Source organism: Mauremys reevesii, linkage group 1 (genome assembly GCF_016161935.1).
Source record: "Mauremys reevesii isolate NIE-2019 linkage group 1, ASM1616193v1, whole genome shotgun sequence".
NCBI classification, from domain to species: Eukaryota; Metazoa; Chordata; order Testudines; family Geoemydidae; genus Mauremys; species Mauremys reevesii.
Window position 1 is genome coordinate 256,339,167 of NC_052623.1, and position 19,595 is coordinate 256,358,761.

At 41.9% G+C, this 19,595-nt stretch overlaps 1 protein-coding gene across 3 annotated transcripts in view; it reads left to right on the forward strand.

Annotated features, from left to right (window-relative positions):
* CHRM2 (cholinergic receptor muscarinic 2) overlaps positions 1–19,595 on the forward strand; it is a 141,495-nt gene that overhangs the window by 2,547 nt on the left and 119,353 nt on the right. For 2 of the 3 annotated variants that reach the window (XM_039485096.1, XM_039485105.1), the window contains exon 2: positions 13,200–13,332. The gene's annotated coding sequence lies outside the window, so the exon portion shown is untranslated. Of the gene's footprint in view, positions 1–2,426; positions 2,655–13,199; positions 13,333–19,595 lie in introns of all 3 variants that reach the window. The other variant, XM_039485087.1, reaches the window with a different exon arrangement.

Consider the following 19,595-nt stretch of genomic DNA (forward strand, 5'->3'; position numbering starts at 1 on the left):
CACCAGGCCCACCACCACCTGTTTAAATGTAAACATCGATTCGCAACTGTTGTAAAGATTCCTCGGTTTCTTCTTTTATGCCCGTCATCAAGTCCCCCGGCTCATCTTCGTCATAAAGCCCAGTTGTGCAAATGCTGTAGCAGCCCTAAGATGAGGCTGCTGCACTGAGTGGAGGGGGGTGTTTTTGTGCCCGGGCTGCCGCAATAGGAAATCCCTGCTCCATGCAAAACAAGCTCTATTTCTGTTTTTGTCTGCTGCACACATGCTTTTCTGTAGGCACCGAAAAGTCAGTTCCCTCCGAAATGCTTCCCACAAGGAAAGCTACACCAAGGGGCAGGGGTAGTGGTGTCGGTGGAGGTATGATGGGACAACCCTGAAAAAGAAATCAAACTGTAGAGCTCACACTTTACAAGTTTAAAGGGGAACTAGCCGCATTATGGGTGCTGTAAATCAGACACATACGGATTCAAAACCAATTTAAACAGCATTCCGCTGTAGTCGAATTGCTCCCCTTCCCCTACCAGAGCCTGTGGGACTATTGCACAGGTCTCAAGGAGGCGCAAAGAGGCATGCTAAAATTCTTAGTTTGGGGGCACATTTTCCTGGCCTATATTGCTTGCCCTCCTACAGCCACCACAAACCTCTCCCCCTCTGGCCTCCCTTCCCCTTCCCTTTGCTGTTCAAGCAAATTAAAGACTTTAAAAGAGCTTGATATTAATGAGACAACTATTATGTAACTGACAAGGTCAGACTTCCCCGGGTGTGTGACTTCGTACAGAAGACCAAAGAGCAGGTTCCATCAGGACATAGTGTTCTTTTGACAGATAACTAGATGCTCTCTGTCTTGCAAGGGAGGGACTGTGTCATTGTCATATCACAGCACACCAATTTATGGTGGCATGTGAGCCAGCACCAGGAGGGTTAAAGTGTCTCATCTAAAGAGGCCGGCAGGATTATTTTATAAGGGTCTGACCCAACACTCATTGAAGCCAGTGGAAGTTTTTTCCATTTATTTCAGTGGGCTTTGGATCAGGCCCTAATTTCGCAAATTATGAAGAGGAATAAGGTCATAAATAATATATCACCCCATTCAGGCTATCTCTAAGTAGCTTTTCTCCCCTCCACCCTTTCTCTATGACCTCCTCTGATCAGGTTCGATTGAGGGAATGGAGTTCTCTTTCTCGACTGGGGGAGTATGTCCCTGTCGGCAATCCCTTCGCACTAGGACTCTCTCCTTGCTATGGCTTGCCAGCGAGGGGTGGTTTTGCAGAGAGAAGCAGAAAGCATGTCCCTATTTCAGCCTCCTTCCTTGGAAGCTGTCCCTCATCTCTGCTCTGAAATGCAGAGGCCACGGGGCTGCCCCCCCGACTGACATTCTGTACTTGCAGCTGAGGGGGAGGGGGGAATGGGAGGTTAACATTTGATCTAAAAAGTAGGCACGCGGTACGCTTTTATGGCATTACAAAGCCTGTAATTTTAGCTGCGTTCCCTGCCTCAATCTTGTGGTATATGACACAAACCACTCCGATAACACATGTATAAACCTTGTAATGCTGATCAATGAATGCTTTCCTCTCTTATTTAGGCAACTCTTTGTTATGTTGGCTCAGCCCCCCCCCCCCCCCCATCTCTTAACACTTATTTGCAGTTTGTGCTTTAACAGCTGGATCACGAAAGCATATTCTGGGCTGGGCCAATGGGCAATCTCAGGTGCAGGAAAGCTGGCCCGTTCCGCCCTGCCTGAGACCTACCTGGAAGTTCTGCATTGCAGTCAGCAGCTAGGCTGCTCTACTAGTACTCAAAATAGGTTCGAGTTCAGTTTGGGTTGCCCCGTTTTCTGTTTGTTCCATTACTTTGGAGAAAGGTGGGAGGGGGTCAAACACCCGTCGGTTCACTGCTTTCTCCGGGTCAATGCCACAGTTATAATCAAAGGCTATTTGCCCAAGACATTTTATCTTTGCTGTCTGCACAGAGTGAGAGCCACCTTCCTAAACCAAAAGTGTTGCCTGTAGGAGGGTCCAGTTTAGGTACCAGTGCGTGTGTTGGAAGTGGTGTATGTGGGACCAATATCCGTGAAGGGAGATAAGCGAAGTCGTCTTATTGTGTGACAACGAATCTCTAAGAACTATGGACATTTTTAGCCGCTGCTGTTCACCCCCCCCACCCCACCCCACCCCACCCCCCCGCCTCTGGTCTGGGTCTCCATGTGCCCTTTATGGGTCTCTATTGCTCAATGTGTCTGAATCATTCCGCCTGTTTCAGGTTTGCTGTTCCTATTCCCTTTACAGGTGTCTGATGTGAGAGTCCCCCGCACCCATTCCACTGATAGAATCCCAGACAGTTACCCCAACCCGCCCCAACTTTCTCATCTTCATTGATATTATGACCTACATACATCATGCTCTTTCTTGGTGCTGTTTCCATAGCAATACGACACAGGAAACACGGCAAGCTCAGTCGTAATGAAACAGATCCTCTGCCCCCAAGGACATCAAGACCTCTCTGAGTTCAAGTTAGGGGAAACCGAATCCGAAGGGAGTTCGCAGAGTCTCAAATGGCAGCGCCCTCTAGTGCCCGAGGAAGGCTAGGAGAACACCGCTGGGGAGTGGGAAGCGGCCCTTGGTCAAATCCGCTCCGGGAACTGACCTCCCGAAGTAGGTGCTAGGCGAGACGGGCACCTAGTGGTGCTTTCAGAACTAAGCTACCGCAGGCATTTTAAGTTACGTGTCTGATTCCTAACGAGGTTAGGCACTTCCGATGGGATGCGCAAACTGGGTGGGTGAGAAGGATGCACCGGTGAAACTGAACTCAGGTGTTCGGGGAAAGAAAGAAGGTGTCTTCTCAATCTCTATGTGATGTGTAGCCAACAACTTCCCCGGATGTCTGCCTTCCATGGACATTTGGTAGAGTATGGTTATGTCTTGGGGAAAATGGGAGAGGATTGGGGGGGGGAGTCAATTTCCTCTCCTCTTTTATAAGAGGCTGGTCCCCACAAGGGAAGGGGAAAGTCATAGCTTGGTTCCCCAGCTACCTTCATATGATCAGAAAGAAACCAAAAGCTTTAAATACCTTGTTCTATGGATGTCTCAACGGTAAGAGATTCCGATCATTCTCTACGGAGTCTTTTCTGTTCCGTCTCACAGCTGTTCCTTGAACTGTTGCTCATGCTGCACAATTTCTTGCACTTGTCTTACTTCCAGAGCTAGGTCTTTGGCTGTCCTCCCCACCTCAGGTCTGTCCACTCGCCCTCCATTGCAGTATAGCAGTGGATGCAGCAGTAAGGTGCTCCGAGTACAGGAGGGCAAGCCCGTTCCAGTCCTGGCTCTGACACAGACTCACATGGTACACTTAGCTTCTTTGCCTCAGTTTCCCTAGGTAAAGTGGGCTTAATAATACAGAACACACATACCAAGTGGCATGGGTGCATTAGAATGGTTAATGATTGTAAAGTGATTTGAAGATGAAAACAACATCAAGCACCAAGTGTTCTTAGAATCCCAGTCAGGGCAATACCTATCCCTTCTCATTTACATCTTGCCGACTTTGCCCCAGCTCTGTACTTCATAGTCTGCCCAGGCCCAAATATGGGTAGAATACCCAAAACATGCCAGATAAAAAACATTAGTGTAGAGAACTGTGGGGTTTATTTGGTCATCTTTTGTGAAGTTTTCTATACCCCCAGTTTTCTGATTCAAAATTTCTGCTATGAACTATTCACTATAATAAAAAGGGAGAGCGTTGAATTTGTGTGGCATGAAGACAAACCTAGAGACATTGGAGTCCATTGTCTGATTCCTCTGTAGTCCAGGGGGGAAAGGGCAAGAAAACAAAATGAGGTAGGTTTGTCTCCATCTGTTGTCTGTTTCCAATGAGTTCTTTCCTCTTCTGTGAATACTCTAAAAACCCAGCTGATCTCACTTTATGGTCTTGCAGGTTAAGGCATCAAATTCTAAATTGATTATACAACTCCAGAGAAGCAGTAATTGGAGCTGGTGGAGGGGGTCTATATTAGCCTTTTATTCACTAACTTTGGAAGCCTCATTGTTTTCTTTCCAACTTGAGATACTATGGGCCTAATTCTCAAAAGTGCTAAGGCACATACAATTACTGAAGGCTTTTGAAAATGTTAGCCTTATCATATATGCTTTGTAGATAGTGCACCTGTGTGGGCATCGGTGGGTAACAGTAATCAGGCTAAGGAAGGTCCAGAGGCATCATTCAAGCCTAGATCCAGCCTGGTGGAGGGCAAAGGTGGTGTTTTTCAAATGCTTGTAGTATTAAATGCTAAAATCAGATGGTGGTATTTTCAAACCCTAGTGAAAAATAAGAGAAGAGGCAGATTCACTCCCCTGCGCACAAAGTTGCAAATTTCCTCATCTCCTCCAGACCTGTGAAAACAGCTGTACCTGAGGGGAATTAAACCACTGAGTATTTCTTCCATCTGCCCCAAGAAATCCTGTCTGTCTGGTAAAGGCAATTTACAGTTCTGTCTAGGCCTCCATACCATTTCCCAGATGGAAGGTGCCCAGGAGATGTAATGAATCAGCTACCTGGCTGTCCTAGCTCCACCACTTCCCAGACAAACCACGTGTGCCTTTGGGCTGCACCATTTAGCTCTGGATCCCCAGCAGAATGAGGGTGATAGATGGCTTGTGTCACTGTACTCCCCCTTTCCAGCACCAGTTCCATTGACACAACCCAGCAGAATTAAGAAATGAAGTCAGTCCTAAGAGTTGGATTAAAAAGACCTTCTCCCAGGGTCTCTGCCATCTAGTCTCCTTTCTCAGGTTTAAAGATATTATTTAGTGGGTGTAGGAAGTTGTTGGCAGACAAGTTTTGCAGCATTACCTTCAGTGCTGTATCTTTGTGCCTAACACTGCTTGTGTCCCATGCAGACAGTGCTGCAGATGAGCATTGGCTCCAAACAGATGCCTCTTCTCACGTCACTATCATTATTATCTCCATCAGTAGCGTGATTTTAAGACCAGAGAGGATGGGGTCAAGGTGCACTAAATTTCATTTTGTTTCTATCAAGCACTTTACAGAGTATGCTCGCTAATAAACCATATCTATCCAGTGGTCCCAATAGTGCATGTGCTGCCATATGTTCATTTTCAAGAATATGATAAGGGTAAAATAAACCAAATCATCACTCAGAGCGAGATCCTCAGCAAGGTAATAGAGTTACATTGATTCATACCAGCTGAGGATCTGTCCCTCTGTTTTTCTTTTGACTAGATGCTGTCCTGAATCCTTGCTACCTAGCAACGTATTTGGATCTATGGGCTAGATTTTTATCTTAATTATATTCCACTCGTGCAAATCAGGAGAAACTCCACTGATTTTAATGGAATTACTCCTGATTTATGCCAATGGATTTTAGCTCAGAATTTGCCTTTTAATAGTAACATTTTCTTGAAGAAACTTCATCAGGATATGCTGAGATTTTGACAACTACTTACTAAACAGCTCTTAGGAGCTTGCTCCCACTAAAGGGAAAACACAGTGTGATAATGGACATGATTAGTGGGATGGAAAAGCTCTAATAATGATAGCAATTAGACATCTTTAATAGTGACTAAAGCACAAAAGGTGATGAGCAATTGCAACTCCTAGCACCTCTCAGAGTTTGCGACAAACTTTTTGAAAAGCAGTGGAGAAATTGCAGATGGATAAAATTCCTGCACAGACAGGGAGTTAGATACAATGCCCTAATAAGTCTAGCTAGTCTTGAACTATTGTGAAAAGCCCTCCTTGACACACAGAAAAAATAAAATGATTTGTTAATAACAAACAGAAAAAAAGATCTCCTCGTTCTCTAATTTCTTTGGGTTCAATCTTCAGCAGGCATGAATGGGGATCGCTCCCTTGACTTCAATGAAGCTATGCTGATTTACATCATCTGAGGATATGGCCCTTCATCTTTGTAAATCTATTTCAGCTTGTGAAGAATGAAAAACTACACATCTTGACAATGAAAGAAATAACATTCTGCCCAGTCAGAAGCTGTATATTCCTCCAATCTAGGTACTAATGAATTTTCCCCTCATACATTACAATAGGTTTTCTAATATCCCCTTTTTTGCAACCCATCTAATTCATATTTAGCCAGTTAATTTTCACAGGAACATAATACAGAGAATAGGGGCTGGTGATTCCTTTCATTAGGCCACCCTAACACTTAGAATTAGAACTGGTCATATATTAAAGACATTTCACAAATATTTTAACGAATAAATATGGCAAGTTCATTCCACTGTTATTTGCGAAGTTATGTTATTCATTGTTTGTGAGTATTGGGTGACCAAAGATTTGCATTCCTGTGCATTCATCTCAAGCATTTCATGAATTTAGCATGGATAATTAACTGGAAGCGCATTATTTGTAATAATGACTCATTATTATTCTCTTAGTAAAAAGTCTTCAGTCGTCCAGTTAGGGAACATAGGAACTGCAACAGTAGATCAGATTGCTGATTGATCTTGTCCAGTATCTTGTCTGTGACAGTGGCTAACACCAGATGCTTCCGAGGGAAGTGCAAGAAACACCACTGTAGCCAATTATGCAGTAACTTGCCCATAAAGGAAATTTCTTCTTAATACCCACCAGTTACTGGCTGATTTATCCCTTAGGAAAATGAGGGTTCATATCCCTTCTAAAAAAAAACCCAACCCCAAACAAAACCCCTTATCCATTGTAATGTTACTTTGGGTATTCTCATTATCCATATTAGCAGTTAATCCTGTTTTGACTCCCATTACGCTCTAGGCCTCAGTAATATCATGTGGTGATGAGTTCAGCAGGTCAATTATGTGTTCTATTAAAAAAAAAAAAGCCAACCAAAACACCCAAACCAAAACTTTTAATTCATTTTAAATGTGTTGCCTCTGAATGTTGTTACATTCTCATGTGTTATGAAAAAGGGCAAATAGGAGAGTCTGACTGATCTTATATGTACCATTCATTTGTTTAATTTATCTCTATCATGTCTCCTTTTCTTTTTTCCTTTCTCAACTAAACAGTCCCAGTCTTTCCAGTCGCTCTTCAGATGGAAGTTTTTCCAGGTTTCTAATAATTTCTCTCTATTGCTTCTATACTTTTTTTTTTTTTTGAGATATGGTGAAGACAGTGTTCCAAGTGAGGGAGTAACATTGATTTATTTAATGACATCAGATTTTCAGTATTAATCTCCATTCCATTCATTAAATATCCTAACATTTATTTTCTTTTGTGTTTTTTGTTTTTTTTTACCACTGTTGTACCTCTAGCAGAGTTTTTAAGTGAATGTCAACAATGATGCCCAGGTCTTTTTTTTTTTTTTCTCAGTAGTGCCACGTAATTTAGAAAGCAGTAAGGTGTGAAATATTTCACATTATTCCTTCCAATGTGCATCACCTTTTACCAGTTCACGCACCATTTAATTTGATATTGTAGCTGCACATTCACCTAGCTTGTTTAGTTCCCTCTAAAATTCCTCAGTCTCTTCTAGTCTTGTTTAACCCAAACAATTGTATCTGTAAATTTTGCAACCTTACTGTTCTCTCACTTTTCCAGATGATTAATAAACAAACAGTATTGTTTCTAGTATAGAACCATGGGACACTCTATTGTTAATCTCCTATCTGGTTGAAAATAGACCATTCATGTGTAGTCTTTGTTTTCATCTCTTAACCAGTTTCTAATTCAGGATCATACTCTACCTCTCACCCCATGACTTCTTAGTTTCCTTAATACCTTCCTGGGAGGGACTTTATCAAAGATTTTTGAAAGTTCAAACAAATTATATCAGCCAGTTCTCCTTTATCTGTGATCTTGTTGATGTGTTCAAACAATTCTAACATATACAAGAGACATATTTTTCTTTTATAAAAGCTGTGCTGGTTTGTTTCTCTCATTTGGTTTTCATGTAGGTGTTTTATCATTCTATTTTTGACTGTTGTTTCAACCAATTTAGCTGGTAGTGAAGTTAGGTTCTCTGATTTATAATTCCTAGAATCAGCCTTTCCTAAACACAGGTACAATGGTTGTCGTCCTGCAGTCCTTCTACAGCATATCTGACTCCAATAAGAGAGTGCATATTTTTGCATCTGACCAAGTGGGTATTCACCCACGAAAGCTCATGCTCCAATACGTCTGTTAGCCTATAAGGTGCCACAGGACTCTTTGTCATATTTTTGTTATCAGCCCAGTGACTTCATTTTTAAATGCCTCCCAAACTCTGGGATGTACAACCATTCAGTTTTTGCGACAATGATGCTATTTAATTTATCAGTTTTTCTTTTTTAACACTTGAATATCTGAGATGGAGCTGGCTAGAATTTTTTTCAACAAATCATTTGTTCATCAGAAATGCCAATTTGTCAAAACTGAAACTTTTTGCAAAGAGGGCATGGGTTAGACAAATTTCCGGACTTGAAAAAAGATAAAGAAAAAAGTTTTGAAACTGTTGAAATGTTTCATTTTGATAATAAAAAAAATCTGGGTTTTTTTCAGTTCAAAATTACTCTTCTTTTTGAAATTTAAGCTAAGTAGGCTGGAACTAAATATTAAACAAGGAAAAAGATGAAAATCAAAGTAAAACATTGCAAAATTATTGAAGAAAATCCTGTTTTTTATTGACCTAAAATGAAAAAAAAATTTTTTTTTGGTTCACAAATATTTTTGAGATTTGACTTTTATTCCAATGTGGGTTGAGAAAAAGTTCAAAAACTCAAAAAATATTAACAGGACAGGAAAACCATTTCCTGACCAATTCTAATATGACAATTTATGTTTCCTTTGTTTCCCTGAAAAGAATAGGCCCAGTGTAGTCATCACTGCAACATCTTCTTGTGGTGAAGACTGATTCAAATAAATCAGTCAGCATCTCTGCAAGTTCTCTCGTGGGCTTCCTGATTTTAATATGCTTACAGACTATCTTTCTGTATTTGCTCATCAACTGCTTTCTTCGCCATCTTATTTTCCATCTGACACATAAATTATGTTCCTTATTTTTGGCTGCACTAGGAGGGATTTTCATTTCGTGGAAGTTACTCCTTTGGCTCGAATAAGCTCTTGAACCTTGCCATTTAACTAAGCACTTTTTTTTTTCTTCTTGCTTTTCTCGTTCCTTTCTGTTTGGTGCATTCATGCCTTCTCTGACTCAAAAATGGTATGCGTAAGTAGCCCCATTTTGAGTCAAAATTCTTATTTTTGACTCTAGGGTCTTTAATTAGCTTACTCTTTTTTATTATTTATTTTTAACCCCCACTTTTTAAATGTAGTGTCACTGAGCTAATTTTTGGAATGACTCCTGCCCTCAGGATGATAAACTCATTTATATTGTGGAACTTAAAAACAATCACTCCGGGTTATGGTTAAGGGAAGAAAAGCTTTAGGGGAAGGGGACAGGCGTGGGAGAAGCTTGTTTCCCATTCTGCTTGGTGGCTAAATCGAAGGCTTTGGTCTCCAGATCTGTCACTCTGGCATCTTTCACCAGCACTAAGTTCACTTTTCTATTTTGACACATGACTTCCTGGCTGGTGAACATGAGTGACATGAAAGAGATGGCCACCACCAAGCTATGTTCTATATTTAGTCTGACAATTTCACACCTTCTCAGTCAGCTGAGGGCATGTGCTTGGGCCCCAACAGGGAGGATATACATTGGGTATCTCACTTGTGATAGATTTTCCTTCCACCCAAACATGAACCTCATGCGAGTGAGCTGTATAGTGATAGGACAGGAGGAAGTTAGAGCAGGTACCACTTTGCTTCTGACATCTATGATAACAAACACTTCTTTCATTAGAGGGAAACAACAAGTGAAGGGCTCGCTGTTTTCAAACCCTCATTTTAATGAGAATGTATCTGCAAGTCATTTTGACAATTTATACACGGGGTGGGAACTTAGAGGACTTTACCAAGAGGTTTTGACATCAGGAGAAGCTCCTTATGAGGAACATCCTACCTATTATTAATTTTACAATTGTGAAGCAATAAATGCAAGGAAATAAGAATATAAAAGTGGAAGGAAGCAAGCAAGAAAAAACAACAATGCTTTGATGTATCCTGCTTGGAGAAAATGAGTGAATTTCTCACCTCAGGAAAGAGTCAGCGAACATGCTTTCAGTGATGAGACACAGGTGGATATAAACTATTTGGCCTAAGAAAATCCACAAACAGTGTCACTCTTTGGCACCATGACTTTGGCAATTGAAGTACCAGATAGGTTTCTTTAAAGGTTCTTAACAATTTAGTAAGTGGGAAAATGGAAAGAGGGCTAGTTAAAATGATTCAGGATGGTTTTGTGGTTAAGGCACTTGATTAAGACTTTGGAGATATGGGTTCAATTCCTGGCTCTATCACAAATTTCCTATGAGCTAGTCATGTGATCACCCTATGCCTCAGTTTCCCAGCTGTAAATTGTGAATAATAATGTTCCCTTTCTCACATACTATGTCTGTCCTGCCTATTTAGATTGTAATCTCCTTGAGGCAGGAAATGTCTCATGCAGCGCCCTATACAATGGGGCTCGGAGCTTGGTTTGGACCTCTATAAATAAACAATAAAGTAACTTTTAAAACATTTCTCATTTATTCCTTATAAAAAACATAGTTGTGCACTATAGGCCTGCTCCGAGTCTCACTGGAGACAATGAGAATCTTTCTATTCCCTTCTAGGGGTACTGTCTCAGTCCCTATGCTTGAATGGGTATATATATTTGTGTGGGCGACTGTGCTCCTCTGACAGCGCTCTTCAGTGGCATTAGCGTTAATCTGGCAGCAAGTCAGATACTTGCTGTCATCCTTGGGTGGGAGGTCACCAAAAGAAGTACAAGAAATTTTGAAAGCAATTTAATTAACCTCTTGCCCCTCAGTGAAATAAGTATAAAATCTTTTTTTTTTTTTATCTAGAACCTGTTCACTTGGAACAGAGGGAAAATCATAACACACTTGTGGGTTCCAGGAGGATCAGTGCAGTACCCCACTGCCAACTCCAGTATGTGGTCTGGCCTTTCACTGTCTATAGGCCTGATACTGCAATCTGATCTATGATGCTGCACCCCCACATGCCACAGAGCCTTATAACTTACATGTTGATCCTCTTGTCTTGGAATATCCATGAATCAGTGTAAAGAGACTGGGGGTGGTGGGCAGCAGAGGCTTGCCTCCTCCCTGCCCTCCTTTTAGCATCCTGCTACCTGTGTGAAGCATGACTGAGCAGTCCCCGTAACCCAGAAATGCGAGGAGTGCATGGACTGCTGTTGTGAGGCCTTAACACGCTGCAAAAGTGGCAGGTGGTTGCTCAAGGAGTTCTGCTCATTTGCATAAGATCCTCCCCTCCCAACTGCAGAAGGAGAAATGGTCCCTTGTGTAGCAAGTTGATGCAGCCTGCTGGGGGTCATGCACCCCATATTGCTATGTAAACTGGCATCAGGATTTGGGCTTAGCAGGTCTTCTTTTTTTTTTTTTAAAGGCTCAAACCTATTAAATAAAAAGCGAAGCTGAAAACACGATGGATGGTGCTTTTTTAAAATGATTGCTGCATTGCTGATGCATTTAATATCTCCAGGTAGTGGGACAGAAGGTTATTAGGAAGCTATCTAGGCTAGCATCCTGCCGAATTGGCCATCATTGGTCCTGTGTGAATCACAGTCATTACTTGGCTTGTTCAGGACTGTTCTGTACAGTATATTCATACCAATTTAAAATTTTGAATAAACCTGAGTGGGGGGGAAAAAAGGAACTGAAAAGCTCTGAAATAAACAGAGGCCAAGTTTTTAAAAAAATGATGTCTACAGTTAGACTTCTCTAAGTTCATATTTAGGGGCCTAAATCAATGGCCTGACTTTCCAAAGGACTGAACCCCCTAGCGGCTCCTACTAGTTTGAAAGGAGACCTCGGGGTGTCCAGCGTTTTTGAAAATCAGGCTACTTTTTAGTTAGTTAAGTATGGATTTAGATGTGTAACTTTAGGCACAAGTTTTTTGAAAAATTTGGCCACAGCCTTTTAAAGATAAATTGGTAACAGCAGCATGGGCCCAGCTCCCACGGCCTTGCCTCTTGAGTCATTCACAGCTGTGCGAAGTGGGTGTGACATGCTGCCATTACGATGTGATAACCTTTTATCCCCACTTTGCACAGGTGTAGATGACTACCCAGGGTGCAAAGGGGCGGAAAATCAGGCCCACTGTGCAGAGATTAGCAGGGCATCCTGTTCTGGGGGCAGTGCTGATTTTTGTGGCTTTCAGAAGCTAGTGGGAACTTTGCAGGCAGGTGATAAAATGTTGTTGTTACAGGCCACTGTGAGTGGAACAAGAAAACTGTGTTCTTTTGACAGATGGTTGAATGACATTCTCTTCTGAGAGATGGAGATGGGGAGAAGGAAAAGGACAGGACTTTTCAAAGTTTAGCTGGGTAATGAGTGAAGTGAAAAGCATTAAAATCAGTACATAAAATTACTAAACATCCATTTTTGTGAGGTATTGATCAGTGTGGATAGTGCTGAGTGCTCTCAGCTTCCATCTGGTCATATCCTGATCTGTTGAAATCAGTGGGAAAGCTCCCATTGACTTAAAGAGAGCAAGATAGGCCCATAGACTTCAGCGGGAGCTTAGCATGCTCCTGGGAGACGCTCAACACCTCATAGCAGGATTCAACTCTAGCGCACACAAAGTATAGATGTAAAAAATTACAGAGAAATATATGATAAGAAACGGCCTCAGCAAGACAAAATTCTGAACCTCAAAATGTTTGGTGGTGGTTTTGTAAGCCACTACACAACGTGTTATATACATGCCGTGGAGTTTTGCCATTGACTTCATTAGAGCAAAGATTTCATCCTTTGCTCAAGTGCTAGAGTGCTTCTGATCAGTTGTAAGTTCAAATCTGCTGTTGCCCTGTGATGAGGGGTTGGTTTGGCTGTTATAAAGACACAGGTTATTGTGGATCAAGGGTTTAGTTTTTCAAAACTCTTTTACATTGGGGGTGTTCAGGACTTTGGTTTAGCTCATCAGAAATCTCTGACTGATTTGCAAAATGTGGACCTAGGTTCAGATAGTCTGACACCCCACCTCCATCCAAAGTTTAGAGATTTTTCATGGCTGGGATTTGGATAGTGACTTACTTTTATTTTGAAAGGATGGTTGAAATATCAGTTCCTCCTTCACTTGCCAGCAACCGGGACCCATGTTCAGAATGCTGTGTTTCCTCACTACAGATGATGGCATCGTAAGCATCTACAGTTCGGCAGCATAGCGGAGCTGCATTGTCTTCATTCCTCACGCTGCTTAGATGCCAGTGTTGTCCCTGACTGTTGCAGCAGGAGCCCAGGCCCCTGAACCCACCTCCAGGTAGGTAAAAAGTTTTGGTTCAACTTTAATTCAAACAAGGTTGGTGGGTGGGATGAAGGAAGAGCTCAACCCCTGCTGCCCCCCAAGCATTTCTTTGTGGACTTATTTCCCTCGCACATTGTTAGTTTTGAATATAAGAAGCAATGAGAGTGAGGAAGAAATTTGAGCAGCCTACATCCAGCTTTTTTTTTCTTTTTTAATTACATAGCTGGAGCTCAGTACCAGTGTTTTATTTCTCTCTTCTTGCTTCACTAAATCAAGCAGGTGAAATAAAAACACGAAAGACAGGACAGAAGGCAAATATGCAGTTTAGCACCTAGCCAGGAAAGAGAGAGAATGAGTAAATAAGGAGGAATCAATTACTTATTTTGAGGGTTCACTCAGGCCTGTGCTTTGGGGATCACAGTGAGTTGTTTTTGTTGTTGCATTAATTAGCTTTCCATCTCTTCAGCCCATTGTGCACTGCCGTGAAGCTGGGTTCCTGCACTGCAGTGTTAAGACGTGATGATTATCCTTTACTTTGCAATGATTAGTTATTTCACAGGCTACATGGACCCACTCTGCAGTTGTCACACTAACTCTCTCTCCTGTGTATTGTTTTAATCCTCTGCTCCCTTCTGCAGAGCTCAGTTCTGCCACAGGGCAGTTAGTGAGTGTGCGTATGCGTCCTGCTCTGACTTCACTACTCTTTGAGCTCTGACTGCGGGATGCCAATCTCCCTAAACAACAGTAGGGACTATAGTCCTGTTTGGAGCACCGAAAGGCACACATTTTAGAGACTGTTATCGCTTGGTCTGCTGTAGTTTTTCTGTCATCATGATCTGAGAGGAGGCCTCCAGCTGCTCAACAGTAAACTCCTCTGGCTAGTTAAAGGACAGCATCAGTGAGTTTCAGAAGGAGTCTAATCCATTCCTCCACAGCTGGCAATATGATTACTGGGATATGAGACCTTGGAGGTAGTAAGGCCTCAAGGAAATTGGGGAGGGACTCTTCTTGGTGGTTTGAATAATAGTTTTCATGAACAAATTAGGGCTGATGGAGTCTCACAAGCTGTTTGTAGTGAGGGTGCCATCCAGTATTCAGCGCTCAGAACACAGTAGTCTCTATGTAGGATCATCCAGCTCACATGACCTGGTTTCTGTTCCCTGATTGGATGACCTGTCTTTTATAAACAGAGCAGAGTCTGAAAAGACCACTATGTTATCACTTCCCTCAGAGTGGAAGCATGACAGACAGACGTAGAGAATGCTAAGACATTTTAAATTTTCTCTAGTGAAAAGGGGGACAGGAGAGAGCATGAGATCTGGCTATGTACATAGCTAATTTCAAAACAGTAGGGTGGGAGAGACAGAATATGAGCCAGATTCATTGGCTATTCAGCGGACTTTAAATTCACTTTGCTCCTGTTCTAGTCACATAAAATAATTGCTGTGGGCCCATCCTTCCTAACTGGTACTGCTATTTCTTGCCTATTCTGCCCTTCGCCCCAACCGACCATACTCCATGACATTAACAGCAGCAACACTATAGCACCTCCTCCCTCCCAGCAGCCCTCATCCATAGTGCTGATACACTACAGTGATGAAGGCTGTAGGTGGGATACAGACCCTCTTAAGAGAGCTAGGCTAATGCAAAGGAACCATAGGGTAGGTACAATCCCCATCCTGCGAAAAACCCTGGGGACAGTCCTGGGAGGTCCCATGGGTGGAATGAAGGATGTAGGGTGTGGCTGGAGTGTTCTTATGCCCAGCAATTTATGCCTTTCCAGTGACCCATAGTGCCATTACAGTAAGGATGCAGTTTAGGTTAGCCCTCTGAGCTGAGCTAACCTAGAATGGAGAACACACAGCAGTTCCACCAGCCCAAGGATGAATGTAGCCCTGAAAGGTGATATAGATCAGATGACACTGCAGGAACTATAGATAGGATCATTATTATATCTATCTATCTATGTCACATATAGAGGTGATCCCATAGGGAAGTTGTCCTTGCTCTTTGATTCCCCCCTTCTCCCTACCCCCGGGTTCAGCATCTGACCATTGTACTGACACCTTGCTGCAGACTGAGGAGCTGGAACAAGTGCATCTCCAGGCATGAGACCTTTCTGCTGTTTGAGCATCACCCCTCACCTTTGGTCACATCAATAGAGCCACTTGCAGAGCAAGGTAGTATTCACTGTGAGCAAGGGTGGCCAAATGTCTCTTTCATTGGCTTTCTCACTCGTCCTGCCTCTTGACAGCCTCACTCCCACACGTACACAGCCAGCATATGCACTTCCTGAAAATACAGGACAGCAAATCTGAAACTGAGCAAAAGAAATATTTTACTCCATGACTTTTAATTTAATTCAATGGAATTATAGACCATGGACAGTCATTGAAATAAATAGGCATTTTTAAAAAGCATTTTTGTGTTGCTTTGGAGCATGAAATACAGACTGTTTCTGCATGTCAGGTCATTTGACCAGAGGGACAAATGGTCTTTTTTCAGTGTGGTAATTCCTATTAGTCTATGTACTAGAAGAAGAACAGGAGATTTAAGCTTACATGGGAGTGAACTAAAGGAAGCTCAGTGAGGATGATCTTTTTGCTTCTATGGTACTTTCCCTCTGACTGTGTCAGAGTGCTTTTAAAAACTTTCATTCAATACCCCATGAGATAGGGGACTTCAGTATCCCCATCAGTAATGATGGGGGCAGAGGGAACTGAACCACAGCGAAAAATAAGATACTTATGTTAAGTCACAAACGGCAGCACCAGGACTAGAATCCAGATCTCCTGTCCCCCCTCCAATGCTCTGCCTTCCTTGTGGAGCTTTATTTATATTTGCCAGTGTCAGCTGGAATGGAAGGAGAACTAAAAGGGAGGAACGTATCTACCTGAAAACAGGTTAGCCAGGCTAAATACCATGCATTTGAGAGGTCTGATCCAACTTGGGACTGACCCTTAACCCCCCACTTCCTATCTTAGAATTCCTCTCCCCACATGTGAGCCCCTTTATCCTTGACTCCTCCTTCCTTTGACAGGACATACAATAGCCAGGCCTGTATAAATCAAAGCCTTGAATCAGGAGAGTTAGAATAGATTGGAAGTGCCAGTTCCTCAGGAAAGAAACAAGACTGACGGAGATCGGAAGAGTGATTGCAGCTTCATTACAGGGGCCATTTTGCCATTGAAACAGGTTATTGCCTGTCACAAGCTGTTTTTATTTTCCAACTCCCAAGAGATGCAGGGCTTGGCCTGAAATAAAAGTGATCTATCCCTGTTTTGTACATCTCATGCCTCTTCCTCTATTCTGTGCTTATGGATACTTACAGGGGCAAAATGATATTTCAGCTGAAAAATGTGTCTCAATTATAAGGAAGGATGGGAAGGGGAGGATGTAGATTCTCTCAGTGGCCCACACTGCTGTGTGACTGTAACAGGACTAACTTAATCACATACACGTCTAAAGCCAGGCACTAACTCAGACCATGAAGAGAGGCTCCTGCAGCGTATTCTTAGTGGAAACGTGCCCCTTTATTTGGACCACATTTGGATTCAGTCACCAAATCCTAGAGCTGGTCAAAATATCTGAATGTTGAGCTTCCAATTAAAGTTTTCAGTCAAAATTCAATTTATGATGAAAAAAATCTGCCCCCAATTTTTTTTTTGACCATCAAAAAACTTGAACATGTTTTTTTTTTTTGACATTCCAAAATTTCAATAAACCAATAGATAATTTCAAAAAGCAACTGATCCCTCCAGAGCAAAAGGGGAGCAGAGAAGGAATTGTAACTCCCTGATTCACAGTTCTCCCAGGGCAATACCCACCCCTACATGCTGCCCATCATCTGGGCTAGAAGAAGAACAATGTAGTGCTAAAGAATCTTTCTGGGGCAGGAACCTCATCTTGTCTTTATATTGTCTGTAAGGCACCCACCACACTGTTGCTCCTATATTAACACCTGTTGGACCTGTTACTGTTCGAGTGAGTACAGCTTACGTGTGTAGGACTTGATGAATGCTGTGTAACTACAGTGTGCATTTCCAATCAGTCTCTGCAGACTCCTTTGAATCACATTTGGTCATAAAATCTAGCAGTACTTTCCATGTAACTTGCACTTTGGTTCAGAGGCATGTACTGTGTGCACTCTGTAAATAATGATATCAGGTTACATTTTTTGTGTTGCTAACCGTCTTTGATGCTACCTCAGTGCCCTTAGTCCTAATTCCGGTGGGTAGTTTTTCCTTGTAGCCAGAATCTGCATGATCACTCACACAGGTAGGCCCATTGACACCAGTAGGATTACTCACATGAGTAAAGTCTATTAGTTAAAGGAAAGGTTGCAGAACTGGATTCCTTAATTGGACATAACATGTCAAGGAGTTAGCTCCTATTATTTGGCAGAAATCTCCAAGCACTGGCAAGATGGTAAAGGTCTAATTGTCATTTTGTATTTTAGAGTGATATAGATGAAACGCAAATGACAAGGCAGTTGAAGTTGCCATTACTCTTTTAAAAATAAAGTGTGTGTAATGTGTGTACTGAAATCTCTAATTGGTTCCCTGGCATTCAGGAACAAATCACTATACAAATTAATAATGAAGGGTATGGGCCAGATTCTCAATTGTGTGCATCAGGGTAGCTCTACTGAAGTTAATGGAGCTCAGCTGATTTTACACCAGCTGAGCTTCCTCCCTCCTCCCGCCCTAATTAACTAAAACAGTTTTTCAGCCCAGCTCACTCTGAGTACGCTGCTAGCCTTTCAGATGAAAACATTCCTGTGTACACTCTATCTTGGAGCAGCTCATTCAGGAAAATTGACTCATTTTGCTACTGATCTCCATCAGCATGTTGTTGCCTTAGTAGAATGTAGCAGTGAATGGATTAATTAGCTTGAATGCATTGATCTACATTTAAAAAATCCAGGGACTGTACTGGGCTTCTTTACATAGAACAATTTGTGTTGTGGTTTTGCTTTCTTCACATACTTGGGAAGGGAAGTAGCACTCATGTGATCAAACGTCCTTTATTAAATGGGACAACATTCATAAAATCTTAATGTTTTTCAAGACATAGTGTGGAACTAGTATGTACCATTGTCTCAGTCTGTCTTCCTGTTCCTTTGTCATCTTCGTTCCACTCCCTAATTCACTTATAAGAGTGAGAGTTATTGCATCACTTACAAAGATCTTCTAATTTCAGTTTCAGGTCTAAATTCACTTCTTTAAATTATGTGGCTCTTTCTTCCCTATTTTAATTCAATAGCTGTAATACATAATCATTGTTATGAATATTCATCACCATCACCTCTCCCATAATCACACTGGTCATTGGGGCACCATCGCTGATGAGCAAACAACCAATTGTCTCCACCCCTGATAATTGTGTGTCAATGCTTGAGTCTCCAGGAAGTCCATTCCTCTCCACTCTTTTATGTTGTCAATCCATCTCTTCTTCTGTCTACCTCTTCTTCTCTTCTCCTGTACTGTCCCTTGGAAGATGTTCTCGGATAGTCCAGATGATCTTGTTACATGGCTGTACCACTTCAGCTTGCACTTTTTCACGGTCGCCAGGAAATCTTCATATGACCCAGCGCATTGGGTGATGATGTTGTGGACCTCTTCATTAGTGACATGGTCAAAGTAGAAGATGCCCATGATTTTATGGAAGTATCTCATCTCTACTACCTGTATATTCTGTTCAAATTCTGCCATAAGGGTCCATGTCTCGCACGTATACAAAAAAATGGAGATGACCAGTGCGTGCAGCAGTTTCAGTTTGGATTCCAGGGAGATGTTCTTGTTCCTTCAAATTGGCTTTAGCTTTGCCATTGTTGCTGTTGTTTGCGCAGTTCTTACCAGAATTTCTGCCTTTGATCCTTCATCAGTGATTGCCCCCAAATACTTGAACTGTTTCACTGTCTCCAGCTCTTGTCCACTGGCAGTGATATGTGAGGTGATCCTGTCACTATTGAATATTATGTACATTTTTATTAAACTATTGCACATAACAAATCGGAATTAAAATAAAGTGCAGCAACATGACTAGCTTCTTCCATATAAACTCTCTTAAAGTTAATGACAGATAATACATAACATCAGAGAGAGGGATAAATTAAACACCCTGGGCTGGGGAAAAATTATATATTTTCAGCTGTAATCTGAAAAGTGATGGATGCTAAATGAATTCCAGAGATGTAGGCAGGTTATTATTTTATCTTGTCAAAAAAATTCTATCAAAACTCTTCCAATGAAAAATTTGGTTTTCTATTAAATGAA